Source organism: Mobula hypostoma, chromosome 8 (genome assembly GCF_963921235.1).
Source record: "Mobula hypostoma chromosome 8, sMobHyp1.1, whole genome shotgun sequence".
NCBI classification, from domain to species: domain Eukaryota; kingdom Metazoa; phylum Chordata; class Chondrichthyes; order Myliobatiformes; family Myliobatidae; genus Mobula; species Mobula hypostoma.
Window position 1 is genome coordinate 5,918,285 of NC_086104.1, and position 18,532 is coordinate 5,936,816.

The 18,532-nt window shown below is 45.5% G+C and overlaps 1 protein-coding gene across 1 annotated transcript in view; it reads left to right on the forward strand.

The window, feature by feature from the left end:
• Positions 1 to 18,018, forward strand: part of LOC134350351 (uncharacterized) — a 135,275-nt gene extending 117,257 nt beyond the window's left edge. The window contains exon 5 of the mRNA XM_063055428.1: positions 17,739 to 18,018. The gene's annotated coding sequence lies outside the window, so the exon portion shown is untranslated. The remainder of the gene's footprint in view (positions 1 to 17,738) is intronic.
• The last annotated feature ends 514 nt before the right edge of the window (positions 18,019 to 18,532 follow it).

Sequence of the window (18,532 nt, forward strand, 5' to 3'; positions counted from 1 at the left end):
TCAGGGTGGCGTAAACATCGAAGGTAGGAAGTGAGAGAGGCAGTTCACCAGGTGGGAGATCCGCTTTGAGGGTGACGATCTTGTTCTCTCGGTCAAAGCGAGCATAGAAGTAATTGAGCTCATCAGGGAGGGAAGCAGAGCTGGAAGGGGGCACAGTAATAGGTGGTCTGAAGTCTGTAATGATCTGTATGCTATGCCACGTGTGCCGGGGGTCCGAGGAGTTGAAATGCTCCTCGATTCTCTGTTTGTATGTGTGTTTAGCCTGAGAGATTCCCCTCCTCAGGTTGGCCCTGGCTGACCTGTAAGCCTCCCAGTCTCCAGACCTGAAGGCTGAATTTCTGGCTTTGAGCAGGAGGCGAACCTTTCTGTTCATCCATGGTTTCTGATTGGGGAAAACTTTTATTTGTTTTTGTGGTGTCACTCAATCTACACACTTGTTGATGTGCTCAAGGACAGAGTTGGTATATAAATCAATGTTAATCTGAGTCTGTTGTGGCATGGGCAGCAAACGAGGGTTCACTCTCTTTAAAGACATGCTAATATCAGTCTCCAAGACAGAGATCACAGGGTCATCAGGTGCAGCAGGAATCTTCACAGCTGTAGTTATATTCTCCCTTTCAAGGCGGGTATAGAGGTGTTGAGTTCATCTGGTAGTGAAGTATTTCTGCCATTCATGCTATTGGGTTTCCCTTTGTAAGATGTAATGTCTTGCAAACCCTACCAGAGTAGTCATGCATCTGATGTCACCTCCAACCTCGTTCAAAATTGTCTCTTCGCCATTGAAATAGCCCTCTGCAGATCATACCTGGTTTTCAGGTACAGGCCTGGGTCGCCAGACTTGAAGGCCACAGATCTAGCCTTCAGCAGGCGACGTACCTCCTGGTTTATGCATGGCTTTTGGCTTGGCAATGTCTTTGTGGGCACACATTCATCCATACAGGTTATAATGTAGTTGGTAACAACTGCAGATTACTTATCCAGGTTCGAGGATGAATCCTCGAATACAGTCCAGTCCACCGATTTTCAATGCAGTCCTGTAGTCGCTCCTGTTCTTCCCCTATCCATACCTTCTTGGTCCTCACTACTGGTGCTACAATCTTCAGTCTCTGCCTATTCTCAGGGAGTAGAAGTACAGCCAAGTGATCAGACTTCCCAAAGTGAGGGCATGGAATAGCATTGTAGGCATTCTTGGTGGTGGTGTAGCAATGGTCCAGTGTGTTGTTTCCTCTGGTGTTGCAAGTGATCTGTTGATGGTGATTGCTTCATGATTTTTTTTTTCCAGACTGGCTTGTTAAAATCTCCCAAAACGATGGTGAAGGTGTCAGGGTGTGCTGATTCGTGCAAGTTGATCCCATTGCTCAGATCATTGAAAGCCTGATTGACATTGGCCTGAGATGGAATGTGTACTGCTACCAGAATGATCCTGGAGAACTCCCACATAGGTAAAAAGGACGGCACTTACTGCTAGATAGTCGGTATTGGGAGTTTAAAACCCCGTTTCCTTAAACGCACTTGCGTTCCTGATACTTGTATTCCTGCTCTGTGGAATTTTACAAGGACACATCCGTCCACAATCAGTATTGTTTCCATCATTTTTAAGCAGCGATAGTTCATTTAAACGCATTCAGACATCTTTGTTGACTGTACTGACCTTGGAAGCAGTTGTGCTTTTTAGCTGTATCAGGTTGAAACAAGAATATTTAATTGTATCCATTGAGAGTTCTGCTGCTATTCAAGTCACCCCCTTCGCGCCCCAGATGTCAAGGTCTTTAGGTGGTTACCCTGCTGCATAGGCGGCCTTAAGCATCTAGGGGCCTGTTTCAAGAGTTAATGAAACTCTTGCTACCCCTGCCTCCCAAAAAATAAGAAAGAAAAAAAACGAGTATTCAAGTTGGTTTGCATCAATAATGGTATAATTTCGGACTTAAACGTTGATGCACTTTCAGCAAAATGGACAGATAGCTCAACATAATCCAAACAATTCTCTTAACTAAAAACTGAAACAGTGACATTTTTTGCTTTGGAGTGAGAAGCCTCGCCCTTTTCAGCAACTAGTCTGCACTGAATGGCACTATATGTTAGGCATCAGCTGACATAACAACAGCTTAAACAATTTCCCTCTAATTAAATTAATAACGAAAGCGATGTCATATTTAATGAAAGTTCACACTTCATTTATTCAATGAACAGTGTCTGAAAGTTAACTACTGAAAGTTTACAACAAACTGCGTCTCACGCTCTTTCAGCACCACGGACAGCTCACGTAAGGCCTGGAGTGCGAACAGGAGGAGGGTGAGAGAGAGGGGATGCAAGCGGGAGAGAGAAATTACGATTTGTGGAAACGCCGCCTAATTGCCTAGACACATTTTGAGTGAAATACATGGTTTGTTTTATTATTTTAATTATAAACTTTATTTCTGCTTGAAATGTGTTAAAAGACTTGCCACAAGAACTTCACCACCCTCCTGTGCTTGAGTGCTGAGAATGCTTTAATGAGCTCATCTTTGTCCAGCGATCTTGTTATTTCATGCTCAATTGATATCTGAGCAAGAGCTGACAGATGCTCCTGGAACAAGGTTGTCCTCAGATGTGTTTTGACAAGCTTTAGCCTCGAAAAACTTCTCTCTCCACTCGCTACAGTCACAGGCACTGTCAGCATGAGTCTTAGAGCAATGGTGAGGTTAGGATACAGTTCAACCAGACTGTTGCTGTAAATGTAGCTCAGAATCTGCAGGCCAGTGGTTTCTTTTGCAGGCACGGCACTGACAGCAGCCGACACCTCGCACAAAATGGTCCTCAGCACCCACATCACCAAGTGTCCTCTCCATGTTTACGCAGCTGTCTTTCAGTGTGCGACTTTGGGTGGCTTTTTTCATTTCCTCTCTTCCATAAATGAAGCCAAACAGACTGTAAAATGACTCCATCAGCTTGAAGCGCTCACTAATGCCTGCGATGGCAGAGTCCACTAGTCGAAGGAAAACTTCTCTCTTGTACCGTTCCTCGGGTGCCACTGTCAGGGAAGGATCTGCACTTTGGGATTCATACCGGAACTGGCGCTTTGGTTTTCTGATTCATGCAGAAGGAAAGACCATTGGCATCCCTATCTCTTCAGCTATGTCCCTGGCATCTGTTTGGGTGGATGAAAGGCTGTTCTCTCTGTATTCCTTGAGAAATTTCAGAACGTATTCCACCTCGCACTGTAACACATCGATTCCCACGTGGGCTCTGGGGCAGCTTGCTGACACGATTCACCTCGTGTAAAACGTTGTACCAGATGATAACAGTCAGCAGGAATTTCCATGACGTGATCTCCTGTTCTAGGCCTCTGGCTGCAGATGTGGTTTCACTGTCACCCTTCTGTGTGGCATGTTCAATCAGTGACAGGAGCGCATTGCCGACACCGGGAAGCTGGTAGCGCAGAACTTTCACACTTTCCACACGGCACTCCCATCGCGTGTTGGATATGGCCTTGAGGGTCATCTGTGGCACGTTCTCCTTGAAAAGCTCCCATCTCTGTGTCGATGAGCTGAATAGTGTGTATAGACGTTGCAGCACCCCAAAGAAGCTCACAGACTCCACTGTTGATTTTGCAGCGTCGATAATGACTAGGTTTAGGCTGTGGCTGGCGCATGGCATGAACAGTGCTTGCTTGTTAATATCTAGCACCCTCTTCTGCACCCCGCTATTTTCCCCCCGCGTATTGCTCCCGTTATCATATGCCTGCCCCTGCATTTTGAGATATCTAATCCTAACTTCTCCATATGCGTTAAGAAAACATCGGTTAGGCCTGCACCTGTTGCGTCAAGCACTGGTAGGAAACCGACAAAATGCTCACTAACAGTAGCTCCGACATTTACTTGGCATGTGACAATGCGCAGTGTCACAGAGAGCTGCTCTATGTGTGCAGTGTCAGTGGTGCAGTCCATTATCACCAAGTAGTAACGTGATTGTTTTACTCTCTGTGATCGCTTCCAGTGTCTTGTCTCCAAAAAGTGTGATTAACTCACTTTGTATGGTTTTCCCCTTGTAGTGGTCAGCAATCTCTTTTTTCTCTGCTCATCTGACATGTTCGCTCATCACTGGGTCGAACTCAGCAAGCAGCTTCACCAGACCTAGAAAGTTCACGTAGGGTGGAATTGTGGCCACGGAAAGCAAGGTTTCATTCTGCAAGGTGACAGACTATGGCAATGAACCTCTTCCTGATGTCATTCCAGTGTTTTTTTTTCCCAACATTTGCATTTCTTGGTACGTGCTGTCAATGGCACTGTGTGTTCTTAAGCGCATTTCCAGCTCGCGCCAGCTATCCATGTTGGCACGGTGCACATTTGACTTCTCACGATCCTGGAGTGTGAGAGTGAATTGCTCCCACACTCTGAAACCTCCGCAACTGAGGCTGTGATTTCGCTTGCCAAATAGGGTACAGCAGACACAGAAGATTGAATCAAGTGATTCTGAGTGCACTAACCATGACCTAGAAATGGTTTCTCTATTTTTCATCTTCATAAGATATCTGTCCTTGGTAAAATGACGGCATGATTGGCTCTGTGGAAAGTTAATGTCCTCTAACTGAACGGGACCTCTCCTAACAATGTCGATCCGTTGGTCACTGGTAATATGCGTTGGCCAATGTGCCGGATCGGTCTCTGTGAATGTTAGTGGGGCTTTCTCTCTGTCTGGTGTGTTAGTGGCGGCATCTCCCTCACCTGTCTCAGTTGTAGGACTGTCATCATGCTGTGGTGCTTGTTCATCAAACAAAGTTTGGTCATCATTATCACCATCTCTTTGAGTAGAATTGTTCTTCTCATTTTCATTGCTCTGATTATCAACATCTCCTGTACCGCTCACACTGTCACTTGGCACTGCAGTCCCATGCTGTGACGATGGTCCAGCAGCAACTGCAGTCAGTGGATCTTTTACAGATGCTGGACCAAAGAAAGATGTCACTTTTGGGAGACTATTTAGACGTTTTGTTCTGTTGTCTAAAATTTTCTGTTTTTTAACACCACTAGGATAGGAGCATTTCATTTTCCTCTCATTGAAAAGTAGCCTTCTTTGCTAGGAGCAATGTTTACAAGTGAAGTAAATATTTTAATGTATTTTCTCAGATGTCAGTCAGCGAGCGCCCACTGATGGTTTGGCTGGCAATAGCAGGAGAATATTGTGGCGTCTGGGAGCTGTGCATTAAGGTTTTGCATGTCAGTCGGGGGCCCCTGGGAGGGCGGGGCCCATTTCAGTTGAAATGGGTGTAACATAGCCAAGGCCGCCTGTGCCCTGCTCCCCCAGTAAGTTTCCCAGTGCATATGAGCTTATTCGACTGCTGGGCAAATCCCCAGACCTCTCCAAGCCCACGCTCTCCACTACAGTCACAAAACATAGGGTCAGGCGCCACATTCCCACAGCCGGCCCGCCAGTCCATGCCCGCGTGCATAGGCTGGACTCAGAAAAGCTGGCAATCGCAAAGGCTGAGCTTGCCAATGTGCATTGTGTGCCAGTCAAACAGCCCCCGGCCATCACCCCTCCCTGTGGTCCCTGCATCCGATGGTGGATACCACCCACGTGGCAATTACGACTCATTAATGAGGTCACCACCCCTGATCACTACCCGGTCCCACACATCCAAGACTATTCAGCACTTTTAGCCGGAAAGTTAATATTTTCCTAAGTTGTCTCAGCTCGCAGTTGAATCAGGCGCCTGTGTACTCAGAGGACATTTCCAAAATGGCTGTGATAACCCTGCTTGGCCTTTTTGAGTTTCTGTACATGCTATTTGGGCTGGAAAATGCAGCACAGACCTTCCAACGGCTGATGGACCCTGTATTAAAAGACTTTAGACTTTCTTTTTGTTTACCTGGATGACATACTTTGTCACTAGTGCAACCAAGTCCAAACATGTATCGCATCTCCACGCATTTATTTGAGTGCTTTAAGCCAAACAGGGTTGATTATTAATCCTGCTAAATGTCAGTTTGGGCTGTCAGCCATCACATCTCCACAGAAGGTGCAAAACCCCTTCCATCAAAAGTAGCCGCTGTAAAAGATTTCCCACCACCCCACACAACTAGGCGCAGTCTTCAGATGTGGTGAAATTCTATCACCGCTTCATTCCGCGAGCTGCTGAACTTCTGCTCCCCCTGCATAGTGCGTTTAAAGGCAATACCCCTAATCGCGTGTTTCACTCGTCAGCAGACATGACCAGAGCATTTGACCATACCAGACAAGCTCTTCCCAACACGACCCCACTGGCACACCGGCTCCCCATCACACCCATGGTCACTACTACTGACACTCAGACTCTGCTGTGGGTGCTGTGCACAATCAGTTGGTCGGAGGCATGTGGTAGCCACTCGCCTTCTTCAGCCGGCAGCTCCACCACCCCCCCCCCCCCCCAGGGGAAGTACAACGTGTTTGACCACGAGCTTTTCTGTCTCTATCTGACTGTCCGCCTTTTTTGTTATCTTCTAGAGGGTCACCATTTCACAGCGTTTGATGACCACAAATCCCTTGTGCATGTGATGGCCAAAATATCAGACCCTTGGTCTGCACAGCAACAACGCCACCTGGCAAATCCGATTTCACAACTGATATACAAGATACCAAGGGAAAAATAACACCATGGCTGATTGATTGTCTCTTATGGCCAGCTGATGAGGCCATATACATAGGGGTTGACTATGCTGGCATGGCAGCCAACCAAGCTACTGAGCCAGAGGTCCAGGCTTACTGAACAGCAGTCACTGGTCTGTGCTTGGCTGACATTAAACTCAGGGAAGCTAGGGTGTCTCTCCTGAGCAATGCCTCAACCAGTCACCCTCGCCTCATAGTGCCCAGAAACTGGAGTTGGACTGCTTTTGACTCCATACGTGGCCTCTCGCATCTGGGCTGGAAGGCCTCACAGAAACTGGTTGCATTAAAGTTTGGGTTGGCACTGCCTTAGGGAGGACTTGCATGACGGGTCTGCAGCCTGTGCGGACTGCCAGTGGGCAAAAATCACCCACCATGTTCAGGCACCATTGGCACCTTTCGAGGTCTCTGAGAGATGGTTTGACCATGTCAATGTGGACCCTGCAGATTCTCTTCCCCCCCCCCACCCCCCTCGCCGTCGGTTTCACGCATCTCATAACCATGGCAGACCATACCGCCTGACCAGAGGTGATCCCTTGAGCATTGACAATGGCCACAGACATGGCTCAGTCATTCATCAGCACCTGGGTTGCTCAATTTGGCACCCCATCTGATTTTCCCTCTGACTGCGGTCCCCAATTCATATCAGACCTCTGGGCTGCGATGGCCCAGGCGAGCAGTTTCACCACCCCTTAAAGGCTGCTCTGAGGGCTTCCTTGATGCATGAGTGTTAGCATGATCATCTCCCACGGGTCCTGCTGGAGCTAAGAACGGCTCCAAAAGACCTGCGGCTGGACTGGTATACAGGTAGACATTACAAGTGCCAGGTGATTTGATTTTTGACTCCACGACTGCTTCTTTGGCCTCTCAACAGCATTCCACCCTCCTCAGTAAATTCAATCGCTTAGATAAGGTCATCTGGACCAGATGGTCTATACCCCAGAGTTCTGAAAGAGATGGCTGAAGAGATTGTGGAGGCATTAGTAATGATCTTTCAAGAATCACTAGATTCTGGAATGGCTCCAGAAGACTGGAAAATTGCAAATGTCATTCTACTCTTCAGGAAGGTAGAGGGACAGAAGAAAGGAGGCTATAGGCCAGTAAGCCTGACCTCAGTGGATGGGAAGACATTGGAGCTGATTATTAAGGATGTTGTATCGGGGTGCCTGGAGGCACGTGATAAAATAGGCCATAATCCACAAGGTTTCCTCAAGGGAAAATTTTGCCTGACAATCTGTTGAAATACTTTGAAGAAATAACGAGCAGGATAGACAAAGGTCTATCAGTTGATGTTGTGTACTTGAATTTTCAGAAGGCCTTTGACAAGGTGCCACACATGAGGCTGTTTAACAAGCTATGAGCCCATGGTATTACAGGAAAGATTCTAGCATGGATAAAGCAGTGACTGATTGGCAGGAGGCAAAGAGTGGGAATAAAGGGAGCTTTTTCTGGTTGGCTGCCAGTGACATGGTATTCCACAGGGACCTGTGTTGAGATCAATTCCTTTTACCTTTTATGTCAATGATTTGGATGATGGAATTGATGGCTTTGTTGCAAAGTTAGCAGACTATATGAAGATGGGTGGAGGGTCAGGTGGTTTTGAGAAAATAAAGAGGCTACAGAAGAACATAAACAGATTAGAGAATGGCAGATGGAATATAATGTCAGGATGTGTATGGTCATGCACTTTGGTAGAAGAAATGAAAGGGCTGACTTTTCTGAAAGGAGAGAAAATACAAAAATCCAAGGTGCAAAGGGACTTGGGAATCCTTGTGCTGTCACAATGGGGGCATTGGGAACGGACCCAAATGCAAGACACAGAAACTGAAGTCAAGGAATAGGACTTGACTAGAGTAGGGATGTGACAGGATACAGACAAGGAGCAGGGACAAGAATGCAGACTTGGGTTAGGACAGGGACTAGACACAGGGGACCCGGACAAGGAACTATAAACTAGGAGCCTGGGCTTGGACTCCGAGTCAGAGACTGGACAAGGACCCAGGACCTGGGTCTTGCCCCGAGCTCGGACCCCAGAACTAGGCAAAGACATGACATGGCTACAGGACAGGACGTGGCTGGGGGCTGGGGTCTGGGGTCTTGGCTCTTGCGGCTTGAGGCTGGGGTCTTGGCTCTTGCGGCTTGAGGTTGGAGGCTGGTAACTCAGAGGCTAGAGCTTGGAAACAGATTTGGAACTGTACATCAACATAGAGTCGGGACTTATCCTTCGAAAAGCCAGGACTCATCTTTAACATGAGACTGGACAGTACATAGACATAGAGCCGGGACTTATACTTGGACAGGCTGGGACTCAACTTTATCTCCACACCAAGGTGGGACAGGACCATCCGTCGGGTAATGGCAGAACAGCCAGACTTGTCCAACAGAGGCAAAGACAAGACAGGTTCCCCCACAAGGTAACAGCAGAACGGCCTGACTTATCCCACGGAGGCAAGGACAAGAAGAGACAAACACCAAAGAGTGACAGACAGTTCCATCTCTGCATCAGGGTTGCTCCGAGTCGCAGTTATGGCCAGCGACCTTGGCTGGCTACGGAAACAGCTGAATCCATACTGCAAAGACGGCTCCGACTACCGACAGCACAGCTCCATGAAGCAATGGTTCACTAACACGGCCACTCTAGCCTTCCACCGGCAGGTTGCTCCCAGGGGATCTTGACAAGACAAATCAGCAGCCTACACTCAACCCCAAAGCTACCTATATTCCAAGCCCCAAGATGGGAATCAGGTGCCTATGATTAACTCAACCAAACAAGGGACAGCTGGAAGACCTGAAGTCCTGAGTCCACGGATCGGACCATGAACCGGAATGCAGACTTTACGTACCGGACCACGACATGTGCAGGATTCTCTGAAGGTTGATCTGCAGGCTGAGTCTGCAGTAAAGATGGCAAATGCAATGTTTGTGGTGATATCACGTGCAATGATGTGCCAGTACATGATTGGACAGAGCACTGACCATGCACGGGATTGCCAGAATGTTCCAGCATGTGTCTGGGTTAAGACGTGTTTGTTTACTACTGTAAATAAAAGTTCTCTAATTCTTCCAGAATATGATTCTTTACTGGTAACCCACGGTAAGTTTAAACAAAGTAACATAACATGGTGTCAGAAGTGGTTCTGGAAGAATAAGACAGCAGCGTGCACGGCGTCTCCGGTGATGAATATCTGTTATCTGTCAAGTAGGGGACCGGGTGCAGTTCTGATTTGATGGAGACGGACGTGAGAGTACGGAGGAACATCTGGAAAACTTCTGAAATGCCTGCTTCATTACCGCTGCTACTGTGTGGTAACCGGAATCACTGGAGCTGAAGGCCCCGAATCCTCGGCTTTGCTTGTTTCAGACTGAGGGGTGACTTCATGGAAACCTATCAAGTAGTGAAAGGCCTTGATAGAGTGAATGTGGAGAGGATGTTTCCTACGGGGCGAGAGTCTAAGACCAGAGAGCATAGCCTCAGAATAGAGGGACATCCTTTTAGAATTGAATTGACATTATTTCTTACATCCTTCACATACATGAGGAGTAAAAATCTTTATGTTACAACTCCATCTAAATGTGCAATGTGCAATCATTGTAATTTATAATAATTTATAATAAATAGAGCAGTCAATGTAATATAGAGTTCTCTCAAATCAGCATGAGTTCATCAGTCTGATGGCCTGGTGGAAGAAGCTGTCCTGGAGCCTGTTGGTTCTGGCTTTTATGCTGCGGTACCGTTTCCCAGATGGTAGCAGCTGGAATAGATTTTATTTGGGGTAACTCGGGTCCCCAATGATCCTACGGACCCTTTTTACACACCTGTCCTTGTAAATGTCCTGAATCATGGGAAGTTCACAACTACAGAGGCCCTGGGCTGTCCTCACCACGCTCTGCAGAGTCCTGTGATTAAGGGAGGTATAGATTAATGGAGAAGAGGAGGAAACTATTTAGCCAGAGAGTGGTGAGTCTGTGGAATTCGTTGCCACAGGTAGCTGCAGAGGCCAAGTCTTTATGTATATTTAAGGCAGAGGTTGAGAGTGTCTTGACCGGTCAGGGCATGAAGGGATAAAGGGAGAAGGCAGGAGACTGGGGCTGAGAGGAAAAATGGATCAGCTATAATGAAATTGCAGAGCCGACTTAATGGGCCAAATGGCCTCATTCTTATACCTTATGGTCTTATGGAAAAGAGTAAGCTGTCGACGTTTTGGGCCAAGATCTATCATCAGGACTGAAAAGGAAAGGGGAGGGAGTCAGACCAAGAAGATGAGGGAGAGGGGAGGAAGTAGGTGATAGATGAAAATGGGAGAGAGGAAGAGGTGAAGTAACAAGCTGGGAAATTGATTGGTAAAGGAGATAAAGGGATGGAGAAGTGGGGAATCTGATACAGGAGGACAGAAGACCATGGAAGGAAGGGAATGGAGAGAAGCACCAGAGGGAGGTGATGGGCATGTAAGGCGATGAGGTGAGAGAGAGAGAGAGAAACAGGATACTCTGACTTCTCCTCCTCCTTTCCAGTCCTGATGAAGGTTCTCAACCTGAAACGCCAATGGTATTCTTTTCCATCGATGCTGCCTGGCCTGTTGAGTTCCTCCAGTATTTTCTTTGTTGTTGTCCATGGGGGCGTGGCTTATTCTATTTGTCAACAGGTGCTTCCTTCGTGATTGGTTAGTTTAGAAACTGCAGCTGCTTTTCCCATTGGTTAGCTGCCTGGTGTCCAGTTTCAAGTATCCCAGGTACAGAAGAGCACGTGAAAGAGGCTTTTTCTCCCTTCCCTTGTCTGAAGCAAGCTGCACATGACCATTACGAAGGTACGCCCTGTGCACATTTTTATCTAAATATGTTTGCTGAATGTTTGACTTTGCAGTGTCTGTAACTCGAGGAACATGAGTGTTTGGTGAAATTTGTACTGTTTGTAAATAAATAATTAATATACTTTTTTGCAGTCAGCATTTTCTGTCTCACTCAGCAGACATACAAACCTGATTCAACGTTACAGTTGCTTTGTTTTGTTATGTTCTCATTTCATTCTTCCTTTATTATAAAAATATATATGATTTATGCTTAATTTCTGTTTTTCTTGTGAATGCTGCTTACCTGATGTTCTATAAGTTATTCATTCCATCTGTGCAGATGTGGACTTTGACAATAAACTTGACTTTAACCAATCTATCACACCATTACATGTATGACCATATAACCATATAACAATTACAGCACGGAAACAGACCATCTCGGCTCTTGTAGTCCATACTGAACGCTTACTCTCACCTAGTCCCACCGACCTGCACTCAGCCCATAACCCTCCATTCCTTTCCTCTCCGTATACCTATCCAATTTTTCTTTAAATGACAATATCGAACCTGCCTCTACTGGAAGCTCGTTCCACACAGTCACCACTCTCTCAGTAAAGAAGTTCCCCCTTGTGTTACCCCTAAACTTTTACCCACTAACTCTCAGCTCATGTCCTCTTGTTTGAATATCCCCTACTCTCAAGGGAAAAAGCCTATCCACGTCAACTCTATCTATCCCCCTTATAATTTTAAATACCTCTATCATGTACCCCCTCAACCTTGTACAATTTTAACATTACATCCCAACTCCTATACTCAATGCTCTGACTTATAAAGGCCAGCATACCAAAAGCTTTCTTCACCACCCTATCCACATGAGATTCCAGCTTCAGGGAACTATGCACCATTATTCCTAGATCACTCTGTTCTACTGCATTCCTCAATGCCCTACCAATTACCATGTATGTCCTATTTTGATTATTCCTACCAAAATGTAGCACCTCACACTTATTAGCATTAAACTCCATCTGCCATCTTTCAGCCCACTCTTCTAACTGGCCTAAATCTCTCTGCAAGCTTTGAAAACCTACTTCATTATCCACAACTCCACTTATCTTAGTATCATCTGCAAACTTTTTTTGTGCGCATGCACTGGTCGTGCATGCAGCCTGTTACAGTCGCCTGTGGCCATCAAACTTTACAACTCCTCCCTTGGAGGGTCAGACACCCTGAGCCAATAGGCTGGTCCTGGACTTATTTCCTGGCATAATTTACAAATGTTTGTACATATTACTATTTAATTATTTATGGTTTTATATTGCTATGTTTATACTCTATTCTTGGTTGGGGCAACTGTAACGAAAGTCAATTTCCCTTAGGATCAATAAAGTATGACTATGACTATACTTACTAATCCAATTTATCACCCCATCATCCAGATCATTAATGTATATGACAAACCACCTTGGACCCAGTACAGATCCCTGAGGCACACCACCGGTCACCGGCCTCCAATCTGACACACAGTTATCCACCCCTACTCTCTGGCATTTCCCATCCAGCTACTGTTGAATCCATTTTACTACTTCAATTTTAATACCTAACGATTGAACCTTCCTAACTAACCTTCCGTGTGGAACCTTGTCAAAGGCCTTACTGAAGTCCATATAGACAACATCCACTGCTTTACCCTCATCAACTTTCCTAGTAACCTCTTCAAAAAATTCAATAAGATCTTCCACTCACAAATCCATGTGGACTGTTCCTAATCAGACTTTGTCTATCCAGATAATTATATATACCATCTCTAAGAATACTTTCCATTAATTTACCCACCACTGACGTCAAACTTACAGGCTAATAATTGCTAAGTTTACTCTTAGAACCTTTTTTAAAACAATGGAACAACATGAGCAATACGCCAATCCTCCCGCACCATCCTCGTTTCTAATGACATTTGAAATATTTCTGTCAGAGCCCCTGCTATTTCCACACTAACTTCCCTCAAGGTCCTAGGGAATATCCTGTCAGGACCAAGAGACTTATCCACTTTTATATTCCTTAAAAGCACCAGTACTTCCTCTTCTTTAATCATCATACTTTCCATAACTTCCCTACTTGTTTCCCTTACCTTACACAATTCAATATCCTTCTCCTTAGTGAATACCGAAGAAAAGAAATTGTTCAAAATCTCCCCCATCTCTTTTGGCTCCATACATAGCTGTCCACTCTGATTCTCTAAGGGACCAATTTTATCCCTCACTATCCTTTTGCTATTAATATAACTGTAGAAACCCATTGGATTTATTTTCACCTTACTTGCCAAAGCAAGCTCGTATGTTCTTTTAGCTTGTCTAATTTCTTTCTTAAGATCTTTTTACATTCTTTATATTCCTCGAGCACCTCATTTACTCCATGCTGCCTATATTTATTGTAGATATCTCTCTTTTTTCCAAACCAAGTTTCCAATATCCCTTGAAAACCATGGCTCTCTCAAACTTTTAAAAAGAGGTAAAAGCCCATTCCACCACTGAGTATATCTACATGGTGTGTTGTTGCAGAAAAGCAACATACATCATCTGGGACCTCCTTCCCCCACCACCACCATCCAGACATAGAACAGTACTGCACCGGAACCGACCCTTTGCCCAAAACATTGTGCTGAACCAGCTAAATAGTAAATCAAAACCCTCCAAAAAGTAATCCCTCTTACCTACACAATGTTCAAATCTCTCCATCTTCCTTGCACTGATGTGCCTATCTAAATGTTTTTTAAAAAGTGCTAATTTATTTGCTTCTACCACCATACCATGCAGTGCATTCCAAGAATCCACCGCTCTCTGAGTAAAAAACCCTCTCCTTCATATCCACTTTGCAACTACCATGTCTAACCTTTTGTGCATGCCTCCTGGTATTAGACATTTCAATCCTGGGATGAAGATATTCCCTGTCTACTCTATGAATGTCTCCCATAATCTGATAATCCTCTATCAGATCTCCCCTCAGCCTCTACTGCTCCAGAAAAAAAACAACCCAAGTTCGTCCAGCCTCTCTAGATAGCACATGCCTTCTAAACCAGGCAGCAACTTGGTAACCTTCTTCAGGACACTCTCCAAAACCTCAACATCCTTCCTCTAGAGGGACAACCAGAAATGTATGTAATACTCCAGATATAGCCTAACCAGAGTTTTATAAAGTCACAGCATAACCTCTGTTACATACCTCAAGGAGATCTTGTGACTTTCTTGTGAGAATGATGTAATGGTCTTTTGGAGGTCACCTGATGTAATTTTCCCGCCGATGTGAGGTCACGTGATCACATGTTCACCAGGGGTATAAAAGGAAAGACTTCAGGTGATGCAGTTAGATCTTAGTTTTCCAGCTAGAACGTTCACCATTGTCCCCGTTCAGTTGCGTATTTGTTTTATGACACAGTTTCATTTTTAAAACGGAGTTTTACGTTCTATTGTAAGGTACAATAGTGCTAGATTGGCAGTTTACCCTTTTTGCTAGATTTGTTGATGTACCTTTTCTCAGTAGTTTTGGAGAGTGAAGACTTTATCGAAGTACAGAATATGAAGGATTAAGAGAAGTTAGTATCGTTCGGCAGTTTAACAAAGGATCAACCTTATTGAGTCTTCGTTGAAGAAGTAGCGATCTGCATCGAAGATAACTCCTGCCGAAAGAGAAACGTAGTTCATGCAAGGTGCCCTCTAGAAATTAAGGTCAGTTGTTTTAAGCCGTTTATTTCCTTCGTTGTGAATCCTTTGGACAGAACCAGCAGGAAAGTCGCGTCTATGAAGAAATCCTTCTCCAGAGAAGTCTCTCCCAATTGAATGTATAAATCTGTTGGACTTTCAAATTTACCATATTAAGAACTGGATTTGACTTTACTGCTTTAAGAACTGTTTTCGCATTTATCGCTCTAAGAACCAGTAGCGAGTGACGATTTGTTGAACGGCCGCATAGCGGTTAACTTCTGGTTAAGGTCTTCATTTTTTTTTATTGTTTATCCGTGTTTAATAAACGTTTGGTTGTTTTTATATAACCTGACTCGATTGATATTCATTGTTGCCGGTTACGTAACACCTCAATATTTGAGCTCAATGCCTTGACTAATGAAAGTAAGCATTCCATGACCCTTCTTAGCCACCCTATTGACCTGTGTAACCATTTTCATGGAGCTATGAACTTGGACCCCAAGACCTATCTGCTCAGTAACAGATAAGGATCTTGCCATGTTCTCTTCTCACTGCTGCCATCAGGCAGGAGGTACAGGAGCCTCAGGGCCTACAGCACCAGGTTCAGGAACGGACATTACCCCTCAACCATCAGGCAGGAGGTACAGGAGCCTCAGGGCCTACAGCACCAGGTTCAGGAACGGACATTACCCCTCAACCATCAGGCAGGAGGTACAGGAGACTCAGGGCCTACAGCACCAGGTTCAGGAACTGACATTACCCCTCACCCATCAGGCAGGAGGTACAGAAGCCTCAGGGCCTACAGCACCAGGTTCAGGAACTGAGATTACCCCTCACCCATTAGGCTGCTGAGCCAGAGGAAATAACACCACTCACCTCAACACTGAACTGATTCCACAACCTATGGTTTCACTTTTAAGGACTCTAAAATTCATGTGCTCAATACTTATTGCTTACTTATTGGTTTTTTAAAAATTTTATTTTTGTACTTGCATCCCAGAGTGCTTAAGGAAGTAGCCCAAGAAATAGTGGATGCATTAGTGATAATTTTTCAAATCTCTTTAGATTCTGGACTAATTCCTGAGGATCGGAGGGTGGCTAATGTAACCCCACTTTTTAAAAAAGGAGGGAGAGAGAAACAGGGGAACTATAGACTGGTTAGCCTAACGTCGGTGGTGGGGAAAATGCTAGAGTCAGTTATCAAACATGTGATAACAGCACATTTGGAAAGCGGTGAAATCATCGGACAAAGTCAGCATGGATTTCTGAAAGGAAAATCATGTCTGACGAATCTCATAGAATTTCTTGAGGATGTAACTAGTAGAGTGGATAGGGGAGAACCAGTGGATGTGGTATATTTGGATTTTCAAAAGGCTTTTGACAAGGTCCCACACAGGAGATTAGTGTGCAAACTTAAAGCGCATGGTATTGGGGGTAAGGTATTGATGTGGATAGAGAATTAGTTGGCAGACAGGAAGCAAAGAGTGGGAATGAACGGGACCTTTTCAGAATGGCAGGCAGTGACTAGTCGCAAGGCTCAGTGCTGGGACCCCAGTTGTTTACAATATATATTAATGACTTAGATGAGGGAATTAAATGCAGCATCTCCAAGTTTGCGAATGACACAAAGCTGGGCGGCAGTGTTAGCTGTGAGGAGAATGCTAAGAGGATGCAGGGTGACTTGGATAGGTTAGGTGAGTGGGCAAATTCATGGCAGATGCAATTTAATGTGGATAAATGTGAAGTTATCCACTTTGGTGGCAAAAACAGGAAAACAGATTATTATCTGAATGGTGGCCAATTAGGAAAAGGGGAGGTGCAACGAGACCTGGGTGTCATTATACACCAGTCATTGAAAGTGGGTATGCAGGTACAGCAGGCAGTGAAAAAGGCGAATGGTATGCTGGCATTTATAGCGAGAGGATTCGAGTACAGGAGCAGGGAGGTACTACTGCAGTTGTACAAGGCCTTGGTGAGACCACACCTGGAGTATTGTGTGCAGTTTTGGTCCCCTAATCTGAGGAAAGACATTCTTGCCATAGAGGGAGTATAAAGAAGGTTCACCAGATTGATTCCTGGGATGGCAGGACTTTCATATGATGAAAGACTGGATCGACTAGGCTTATACTCATTGGAATTTAGAAGATTGAGGGGGGATCTTATTGAAACGTATAAAATCCTAAAGGGATTGGACAGGCTAGATGCAGGAAGATTGTTCCCGATGTTGGGGAAGTCCAGAATGAGGGGTCACAGTTTGAAGATAAAGGGGAAGCCTTTTAGGATGGAGATTGGGAAAAACTTCTTCACGCAGAGACTGGTGAATCTGTGGAATTCTCTGCCACAGGAAACAGTTGAGGCCAGTTCATTGGCTATATTTAAGAGGGAGTTAGATATGGCCCTTGTGGCTAAAGGGATCAGGGGGTATGGAGGGAAGGCTGGTGCAGGGTTCTGAGTTGGATGATCAGCCATGATCATACTGAATGGCGGTGCAGGCTTGAAGCGCCGAATGGCCTACTCCTGCACCTATTTTCTATGTTTCTGTGTTTATTGTCTTTTACACGTTGGTTATTTGTCTGTCTCATGTGCAGTTTTTCATGGATTCTATTGTGGTATTTTTTCTATTTATAAGAAAACGCTCGATGCGGACTGGGCTGCTTTGATGATGAATGGCCTGTGTTGGTGAGCGGCATGGCGCTGAACTGAACTAAACTGAGTACTACTGGTCCGATGGTTGATCAGACCACTGGCCTGAGGCTCCGGAGGGTTCCTGTGCTGTGGAAGACGTCCTGCCTCGTCCCTGTGCCGAAGACACCGCGCCCCAGCGGCCTCAATGACTACAGACCGGTGGCATTGACCTCCCACATCATGAAGACCCTGGAGAGACTTGTTCTGGAGCTGCTCCGGCCTATGGTTAGGCCACACTTAGATCCCCTCCAGTTCGCCTACCAGCCCCGACTAGGAGTTGAGGATGCCATCGTCTACCTGCTGAACCATGTCTACACCCACCTGGACAAGCCAGCGAGCACTGTGAGGGTCATGTTTTTTGACTTCTCCAGTGCGTTCAACACCATCTGCCCTGCTCTGCTGGGGGAGAAGCTGACAGCGATGCAGATGGATGCTTTCCTGGTGTCATGGATTCTTGATTACCTGACTGGCAGACCACAGTACGACAGAGTGATCAGCAGCACTGGGGCTCCACAGGGGACTGCCTTGTCTCCCTTTCTCTTCACCATTTACACCTCAGACTTCAACTACTGCACAGAGTCTTGTCACCTTCAGAAGTTTTCAGATGACTCTGCCATAGTTGGATGCATCAGCAAGGGAGATGAGGCTGAGTACAGGGCTACTGTAGGAAACTTTGTCACATGGTGTGAGCAGAATTATCTGCAGCTTAATGTGAAAAAGACTAAGGAGCTGGTGGTA